At 43.5% G+C, this 10,439-nt stretch overlaps 2 pseudogenes; both read right to left on the bottom strand.

Moving 5' to 3' along the window:
• Window positions 1–4,137: 4,137 nt before the first annotated feature.
• Window positions 4,138–5,712, bottom strand: LOC139297305 (cytochrome P450 1B1 pseudogene; annotated as a pseudogene).
• Window positions 5,713–7,531: 1,819 nt separating this feature from the next.
• LOC139297308 (cytochrome P450 1B1 pseudogene) lies at window positions 7,532–9,677 on the bottom strand (annotated as a pseudogene).
• Window positions 9,678–10,439: the final 762 nt, after the last annotated feature.

Raw genomic sequence — 10,439 nt, forward strand, 5'->3', positions numbered from 1 at the left:
CTTCTCGTGTTACTTGAAAAAATACACAGAGCAATAATCTGATTTCTTTCCTCCCCTGTCAAAACAAATCAGATGTGTCTGCTTCTCAGAGACACTTGTGTGTGCCTCTTGAAGAGGTTCCAGTCTGGGTTACACAAGAGTGGTGCCAGTGGTTCGTTATCGTCTGAGCAGACGCCGCTATCTCTGACACACGATTGATGGCCTCTTGAAGGTGCTGGACCCACAGGGAAGTACCAGATACTCAGTCTGAAGGTCCACCAGAGCTGATTTATGATGAGATCACAAGCTATTTGTAGGGGAAATACTATAGTAATCTAATTTGCTTTCGAGGTTTGGCAAATAAAGAGGGAGTTTTTGTGTTTGCTTGAGTTAAACCTTGCTAAGCCCTGTTGTTCTTAATAGAAAGTAAGGAAATCCAGCTGTTTAGACACTGAAGAATGTGAATGGTGCAAAGGCAGTCTGTTAGCCTTCTTAGCCACATCGCCTCTTGTCAAATCCTGACACGACCTCAGCCTCTATATCAGCATGTCTCAGCGATGGAAGAATGTAGACTAGAGGAGAAGAGGTGCAAACTTTTCCACCACCACAGCCCCCACACCTCGTCTCACTCCACTCTGCAAACATCACACTACACTGCGTCCTGCGCTGGCAGTCAACATCGCCATTTAACATAAATCACAGGAGACAGGGTTGCTCAGTTTCCATATCAAACAAAAATGCCCACTTAAACACAGTTAATATGAGTGACTGTTTCAGAACGCAATGTGAACTCCCATCCATGAACAGAAACCACATGCTAGATGTGTTCTCATAATGACCAACACGGATCACTTCCTCCTGCACTTCCTGAAAATAATAGTTTGTTATATGGAAAGAAATGTGGCAAATGGAACGGCACATTGTGTTATTTTATATCAAAGGTCTTCTCCTTGCCACCGCTCCAAAACACAATCCCAGCACGGACAAAACAACAAGCACTAAATGTCCCGCCCTATAATAATGAGTTGGGTAATTGTTTATTGAAAAGGGTCACTTCACGTGTCTTCATGATGGTTGCGTGAGCTTGTATTCCAAAACATGAAGTGAAGGGTCACAAATCGTTGGACTCTGTCAGCAATGTGTTAAAATACAGAGTCTATAGCAAACCAAAAGGTGGCGACTTAATTATAATGTCAACTGGAACATTTTTATAAGAGCTGCTCAGTGTTTATGTCTATGACATAATTTCATGGGGGGGGGGGGGGGGGGTTAAAAGAGGGGAAACATTTCTTTTGAGCTAACAAATGGAACATCACACAAAAGCTCTTTCCACTGTTAAGTTCTTTGTACACTGCAAAGTGCTCTGATGACAGGATGACAGCCTTTTAAACACGGAGCATCAGTTTATTAAAGTGTCAGTCAATTCCCTTTAGGAGAAAAATGACCGCAGAAAGACTTTCTAAAATATCTGGTAAATCTGGTAGTACAATTGTGCTACTGTAAATGGAGAGAGGAGAGACTGAGTATTTGTTGACACGTAAGCACACATGGTTATTTGACTTGTCACCTTTGTCCATCCAATATGTTCTCTGGGAAAAAAAGAAGTTGATTCATAGTGACCCCCCCCCCCCCCCCCCCCCCCCCACACACACACACACACACACACACACACACACACACAGGCTATTTGTTCTTGTTATTCGAAGAAAAATGTATACTGGGATGCTTACTTCCATTTTTTTGGCAACAGAATGATTAATGATCTGCTTTGATGTTGGATGCTTTGGGTCAGATCGAAGAGCACGCAAAATTACAGACATATTATTTGTCCGCAACATCTTGGATTTAGCGTGTAGCTGTGGTCAGCGTGTTGGTGTTGAGGGCAGCGTTATAGGAAAGACTGGCTGAATAAGAACATGAGGCTGTTTCCAGCCAAGGCTCACACACAATGTTCCGCTGTGTTTCAGCAGATGATGGCAGTGGACAGGGGAAGAGATTTTCTGGAGAATTGCATTTGTCTGCCTCCAAGTAATTCTACCTCACTGTGTGTCATCTAGCAAACAGTGACTGCATTTTGCATGTCAAACCTCAAGCGGAGGAGAGGGGGTTTTGGATAGAGTGCTGAGCTGTATCTGGCGGTAGCGGAGAGAGAACCTTGTGGGAGGTCACTCTGTGGCTCTGTGTACGTGCAGAATGTGAATAACCTCAGAGCTGAAAAACTGTCAGCCTGTACACTTTTCTGTTTTTCTTTAAGGAGTGAAACTCGGCAGGTCGAGGGCTGCGGGGCATGTGGAGCGAAGAGCCGGTGACTCGGGGTGAAAGGGAGTCTTTCAGCTGGACACATTTCATGGATGTTTTGGGAAGCAGTGGTGGAAACGGGGAGGTTAGGTGGCCCATTCCTCCCCCTAGGGTCCTTACGGTGTCAGAGCAAAGAGGGGGCGGGGGGGCTGTTGCAGTACAGAATGTCTTCAGCCTGCTCTGTATTAACTTTAGTGAAAACAAGCCTCCCTCAGAGTTCAGCCACAGTGCTGCTCCTGCAAGTACGCAGGTAGACTCTGGAGCAATAAGACCACTCACTGAGGAAACGCTCCCATGCTGCAAGGAAGAGGAGATTAAAGGAAGAGGGGAGGATGGAAATGATAAGCTGCTAACCCACACAAGCAGACACTTCTTTTTTGTAAAGTTATCATGTCTTTTTATATGTAGAAAATCTTAATCTGAAAAGTACAGGAGCAAGAAGATACTTGTGGTGGAGTAAAGAGTAAATGTCTGAAAATTGTAATGTTTTATATCTCTAGTCTTTAGTATTTCATACTTTTTATTACTTATGATGTCAGTTAAAGGGATGAAAAACATCTTGGCGTACTGATAAATGAGAGCTAACACTGACTTGGCTGAAACTGAACGTGTTCGCTCAGAAACAAATGACACAGCAGTCAAAAGTACAGTGCGCTCCATGTTAAATATTGACGAGGTGAAGCTCGTGGCTGCTTTCTGTTGCCTGAACTGATGTACTGAGTCACAGCCTGCTTGTAAGGGGTGGAGAACAAGAGCATGCACGGCCTGTAACCCACATTAATCTTTCACAACAACACTGAGACCAGACATCAGGACCTATTATTATCCCTTTGACCTCTCTGGCCTCTGTGATTCTCAACACTTTAGCTGCTCTGACTGATACACCCCACAGATTCAGTTGGAAATCAATACAAAATGTTTATTGTACAGCCAAGGCTTTAATCAGAGTACAGACTGTATCACACTGGGTCATGCTCACTATGAAAACATTGTTTAGCTATTCTATACAGTTTATTATTCAGACAATGCCTAATAAATCATGTTGTACGGTGATGTATTATGTCTACTAAAGGAAGGAGACAGTATAACCAACAACAGTTAGTGGCTTTTAGACATATGTTACATGTGACATGAGTTATGATCAGAATACAACTGCATTATGCATGATTTAAGAGTACATGAATGTAGATGACTTGCACACTGTTTTTGTATCAAGCTCAAAACATGAATAAGTTCAATACATATGAAGATAAATGAGCGTCTGGGTAAATAATTGTCCAGAAGATTCAGTTGAGACCACACAGCTGGCACATGATTTCTCCCCATCAGCGAAAAAAACAAAATGCTTAAAGTGGAGTTTATTCATCACCACCGGTTTATATAGCAATTTAGGGTGACTCCGCTAAATACCCTCATATAAATAACAATACATACTTAGGGTTTATTATGAATTGTGGTTTGGGGCAAACGCTTCAAAGCTTCCATAGCATTTTTTTTCTTTTTCATTTCTTACATGATGTAGCAGATGCAGTACGGATATATTTAGGTTTTCTCAGTCAGTCACAGTTGAGGAGTAAAATTTCTGTTGGGTTCAGATGTGACTCACATGCTTTCTAATGGCTTTTAATACATCAACTGGCAGAAATGTTGTAACAGAGTGAAATAACAGTATTGGCTTTGTTTTTTTTGTTTTTTTGAATGTCAGCAGAAGTAAGAAAGCTTATCATTTGCATTTTTGGGGTTAATTAAAGCTTATTACAATAAAAATCCTCTGTGATGCAAAGGTTAGGTGTTTATTTTGGAGCACATACCTTATATTGCATCGCTGATCTTTAATTAGAGAACCCATTGTCATGTTTTCTATTGGCCTGTAAGAATTTCTCCCCTGAGTTTGGCAGCGATCTTGTAATCTAAAGGCTTCAGTGTCAAACCGTAGGAGCAGTTTAAAGACAGGTCCTCATGAGCACTTTTCTCAAAGCTACATTGGTGGAGAAGAATCGCAAAGAACAAAAATATCTCGACTTTGGCAATCTGGTCCCCAATACATCTTCTCTTCCCTGCTGAGAAGATCATAACGTTGTTGGTGAGATCCTTGTCTAGGGAGCCCTTTTCATCCAGGAAGCGCGAGGGGTCAAAGACATGTGGCTCCTTCCACTTCAGGGGGTCATGATTGATGGACCACTGATTGATGAAGACCACCGTGTCTTTGGGGATGTGGAGACCTTCAATAGTGACGTCTGAGGTTGTGGAGTGGGGGATGGTGACGGGGACGAAGCTGGTGAAGCGCATGGTCTCGTAGATGAAGGCGTCCAGGTATGCCAGGCTGCTTCTGTCCTCAATTGTTGGCAGCCTGTTTCTCCCCACCACCTTGTCAATAAGCTCATGGAGTTTGGTTTGTATTTCAGGGTGTTTAGCCAGCAGAAGGAGAATCCAGTGAAGAGCGGTGGAGACGGTATCCAGACCTGCACCTATCAGATCTGACACCGTCCCCTCTGTGTGGCCTTTGGTGAGTCCGTTGTCACTTTTGGCCATGTCAATCACGCCAATAATGGCGTCACTCATATCTCTCGTTACCTCTGGATCAAATGTCTCTCTGTGCTTCTCCACCTTGTTCTGGACAAACCCAAAGAACTCTCGATTCAGGTCTTTGAAGTTCTTGAACATACTGCGGACTGGATTAGGGAAGGACTGAAGCCATGGCATCACATCTACCAAGCTGCCAGCACCTACTGTCTGTCCAAACTCATCTACCCTCCGTAACAAAGCTCTGAACTCAACATCATCATGCCCATAACGTTTTCCAAAGCACAAGGCACAAATCACATTTGCTGCAGCTACCGTCAGCTCATGAGCGGGGTTGAAATTCTGGCCCTGAGCACTGAGTTTAAGGAAAATCTCAACCAGTTCTGTGGCCTCTGCCACAATATGCTGCTCAAAGTCTTTCTTGGTTTGGCTGTTGGCAGATGAGAACGCTCTGATCGTTGATTGAGCAATTTTCCTGTGCATCTTCCACTGTTTGCTGTAACTGGTGAAAGTCATACTTTTCCCCCCTGAGACAGCCTGAAAAGAGACAAAGTTTGGTCTGCCTGCAAACTCTGTGCTGTGTTGTATCAGAGCCTGACGGATCGCCCTGTCTCCATTCAGAACCACGATATCGCTGCAGCCTAGCCGTATCTGGTACACGTTGCCGTATTTTTTGGCCAGTTTGGTGAAGGTGATGTGAGGCATCTGGCCCAGCTGCATGGCGTTGCCCACCACGGGCCAGGCGAAGGGTCCCGGCAGTCTTCTCTTGAGCCTGAGGTTCCTGAGCCACAGACAGGCTTCCAGACAGAAGAGGAAAACAAAGGAGGTGACCAGAGCAGGCTGGACCTGTCCACTCCATTCCCTGATGATGCTGCTGCCCTTCACACCAAACTCTGCGTCCATTTGAGCCATCGTGTTATCCTTTAGTTTGCCTACCATCCGCTGCGTCCAGGAAAAAGGCAATTTTCACTAAAAAGAGGAAACCATTTCAAGTAGTCCCTCTTCGTATAGTCTTAAATGCGTTAAAATACAAATTCTTTATTTTTTCTTGTCCTATATCATAATCAGCCCATTGCCATAACAAACAAAGCAGCACTCACATTGTCTCACCCTTCCTCCACAGAAGCTAGAGAGAAGGGCTCAATCAGGTTGAGTGGTTAGCAGTGCAGCGCGTCTTCAGATGACCACTTGAGAAGAATGCAGATTCAAGCCTTCACACTTCGCTTATATGTATCTCTATGGTGGGAGGGGTCAGCGACTCAGGTTTTTTATTATCTCTCCCCTCCCATTTTGACCACAGCCTGCAGACCTTAGTCCTATTCCCACCCAGGCCTCCTGCCAGCAGCATCCCTTGTAGGATGACAGAAAAGGAGAGCAGCTACTTAATAGGCTCCATTGCCAAAAACTGCACATTTACAGTTTTATTGCCAAAGAATATAACAGATTACCATGACACTTTTTAAAAGATAAACAACTCTACATACCAGATGAGGCCTGAAAGGTATTTGTCGCAAAATATCTAATATCAATTTGTTAATGTTGAAAAAAGATGCATTTTAGCAATGTGATGAAATGGTAGCATGTGACACTTTCCTATGTACTTTCTGTGGTTATTTCAAACATGATTAGATTTCTGTCATTTACAGCCAAGCTGTTAATTATAACCATACAGGCAACAAGGCTCTGGGATCTCACCATGAAAGCTGTGGGCTTTAGATCCAAACAGCACGATTTATTGGGCTCTGTAAAAATATATATCCAGCGTTATTGTCGGTATAATAGCCATTTAAACAAAGGTCACAGAGATAATGTAGCTGTTAGGGATGTGGCTGCATCAAAATAGTTTTAAAGAGAATTCAGATGAGAGGAGTTTAGCCATAAATCTGTGTATGTGGGTGCTTGCGCAACAAAAGGAAGAACATCAGCTTGGGTTTAAGTGATATTCAGGTTTCTCTTTTTGTAACAATGAGTAATTACAGACATCTAAACAATGGTAGTGCCTAATATCACATTGTTGGCACATATCTGACAGTGCCAACATTAGCTAAAAAACATTTTGAGACTGAGAAAGTAGTTCATAGTTTATAGATGTACACTTAGTTTAGCAGGTTAAAAGGAGTATTGTGAGATTTTAGTTTAGCTCTAAACTCTAAAGCCTAAAGTGAAAATTAAACCAGACACATTGACCATTGACAATTCACTTTATTAATTTCCGAGACAGCTTATTTTTCCATTTTTCATCATACAAAACCAACACATCGATAACAAAATATCCTCTATGATGAATGCTTAAACATTCAAGGCCCACTGACACAGACAGAGAAACACATCCAGTGGGCCTTGTAACATCAATTCCTGAACGCAGAGGCTTAAAGAGAGTGCAGTGACATCCATGTAGCTTTGAAAGGGTTACTTTGTAAACAAACATGTTTTTTGACAATGCCTCACGAGTGAAAGAAATCTGCTGCACATGTGTTTGTTTTTGTACTGATGAAACGTGTGTGTTTGGTGTGGAGTAGCTGCAGTGCTTGTACAGTAAAACTAAACCCGGGATGCATAAAGTTTGTGACGTCTTCACGGTTCATGGCAATGTCTCTTCTTCATCCTCAAGACTGCGATGGACGCTCCTTGATGAAAGACTTCCTCCGTCACAAACATGCCAGTCTTTTTCTTTTTTCCACTTTGATCAGCATTCTTTGTTTAATGTGTTCGTATGCTTCGAGTACAGTAGATAATGAAACACATTTAATGTCTCTACATTGATTGTTATACCTGAAATATGAAATTATAAAAAAATATTTTGTAACTGCTTTACGTGGCAACGGTTAAATATATTCTTACACATTACAGTTGAGAACAATGAGTCATCAAGTGACTATAACATTCACAAGCATTTCATATACAGTTATATTAGTTTAAATTGACATTTAAGGAAAGTAGCTAATTCCTGCACACATACCATACCTGTACATGCTCAATAGTGGATGTAAAACAAGCACACAACTCTGAATTATGTACAAAATCTGATCAAGTATAGAGTATTGTGTGATGCAGAAATCTTACACCTTTGCCCTGATCCCAACAGTCCACAACCTGTAGCTAACATTACATCTTTGATATTCTCAGCCCTGCACCAACAATAGTTCAAATACAGGATATCCATTAAATATCATTATTAAATATGAAAGCCTTACAACAGTAGGATTTAGTGCAGGTACTGTATGTTGATACTCACTGGTAAAATGTCATTGGTGGAAAAGTGTTTGCTGGCCTTGAGTCACAGTATTGGGACATGTTGTTCATGCCGGGGACACTAAACCAAGCAGCTTTCCCCTGAGCTTGGCGCTGACACAGAATCGGAGGGGCTTCAGCGTGAGCCCATAGGAGCAGTCAAGAGTGAGGGGCTCGGAGGGGTCACTCTCAAAGCTGCACTGGTGCAGCATGACGGCGGTGAATAAAAACACTTCCACCTTGGCAATCTGGTCGCCAATACAGCGTCTCTTACCCGTTGAAAAAATCATCACGCTGTTGGTTATGTCCTTATCGAGGGCCCCGTTTTCATCGAGGAAGCGTGCGGGGTCAAAAATGTGAGGGTCCTTCCATTTCAGAGGGTCATGGTTGACAGACCACTGATTGATGAAGACTACCGTGTCTTTGGGGATGTGGAGACCTTCGATGGTGACATCTGAGGTTGTGGAGTGAGGGATGGTGACGGGGACGAAGCTGGTGAAGCGCATGGTTTCGTAGATGAAGGCGTCCAGGTATGCCAGGCTGCCTCTGTCCTCAATTGATGGCAGCCTGTCTTGGCCTACTACTTTGTCTATGAGCTCCTGCAGTTTGGCTTGCATGTCTGGGTGTTTGACCAGGAGCAGGACGATCCACTGCATGATAGTTGACATTGTGTCTTGACCTGCGCCAATTAGATCTGTGACGGTTGCTTCAACAAACTCTTTGGTCAGCCCGCTGTCCTTCCCATGCTCAATCACATTGATGATGGCGTCACTCATGTCCCGGGTCACATCAGGGTTGAAGGACTCTCTGTGCTGCACCACTTTATCTTTCACAAAGGCGAAAAACTCCTCGTTGAGGTTTTTGAAGTTTTCGTAGACACTGCGGACTGGGTTAGGGAAGGACTGAAGCCAGGGCATGACATCTACCAAGCTTCCTGCCCCTACTGTCTCTCCAAACTTGTCCACCTTTTTTAACAGGGTCCTGAACTCAAGGTCCTCATGTCCGTATCGCCTCCCAAAGCAGAGAGCGCACATGACATTAGCAGCAGCTACTGTAAATTCATGACCCGGGTCAAAATACCGTCCATTAGTGCTGTGGTGCAAAAATACCCGCACCAGTTCCATGGCCTCGGCTGTGATATGTTGCTCAAAGGCTTGTTTGGTCTGACTGTTTGCAGAGGAAAAGGCTCTGAGGCTGGACTGGGCTATTTTCCTGTGCACTTTCCACTGTTTGCTGTAATTAGTAAATGTCATACTCCTGCCTCCAGAGATCATCTGGAAAGAGACAAAGTTTGGTCTGCCTGCAAACTCTGTGCTGTGTTGTATCAGAGCCTGATGTATCGCCCTGTCTCCATTCAGAACCACGATATCGCTGCAGCCCAGCCGTATCTGGTACACGTTGCCATATTTTTTGGCCAGTTTGGTGAAGGTGATGTGAGGCATCTGGCCCAGCTGCATGGCGTTGCCCACCACGGGCCAGGCGAAGGGTCCTGGCAATCTTCTCTTGAGCCTGAGGTTCCTGACCCACAGACAGGCTTCCAGACAGAAGAGGAAAACAAAGGAGGCGACCAGAGCAGGCTGGACCTGTCCACTCCACTCCCTGATGATGCTGCTGCCCTTCACACCAAACTCTGCGTCCAGTGCCATTGTGACAAATTGTCTGAACACTCAAAAATGAAAAAAACTAAGTCTTTTAAGTTGTTGTATTTTTGGAAGTAAAAAAAAATCAATAAAGCTCTTGTATATCCATATCAGATAAAAAAAAAAAAATTCAAGATATGTCAATCAAATGCCAGTGAGGTCATCATAATGATAAAACCCTCAAATAACTGATAAAAGAAATGAGTTATGGCGGAGGTTTTTTTTTGTCTTTAGTCTTTTCATCAAGATTGAAGGCTTAAGTGCCTGCTTTTTGCTTCACTCTAGCTTCTTATATGTTTTGCAGTTTGTGGGCAGGGCTCAGGGTAACTTTCATACTCCTCCCATTGTGGTAGCCCTGCAGACCCCACTATATCATCCCGCTTGTGAGCGTCCAGGGACACCGTGAGCGTGCAGCGCGAGCGAACTGTCCGCTGCAGAGAGAAAAGACTCAGCAACTGGTGACCGATTCAGTAGGAAACGTGTCGAGCCAATTTGTTTAACTAATTGGAGGACTGGCAGAGTTTGCACATTTCAAAGTGTTTCTCTCTAACCTGATTTATTCTCTGGCGGCAGAAGACTCGGCGGACGCACTTTGGCTAGAAAAAAAAAAAGTGTTTGCATACGGTTTGTCCAACTCCAGACTGAGTTTATACTTTAATTCAATTTGTGCAAAATCTATTTAACAGTCATTATATTTTCAGTGACGTGGACGTGACGTTATTTATTTAATCTGTTGTTTAGCTTTTGTTTTCTGCTTGAAACTTTGTT

Source organism: Enoplosus armatus, chromosome 15, assembly GCF_043641665.1.
Source record: "Enoplosus armatus isolate fEnoArm2 chromosome 15, fEnoArm2.hap1, whole genome shotgun sequence".
Classification (NCBI taxonomy): domain Eukaryota; kingdom Metazoa; phylum Chordata; class Actinopteri; order Centrarchiformes; family Enoplosidae; genus Enoplosus; species Enoplosus armatus.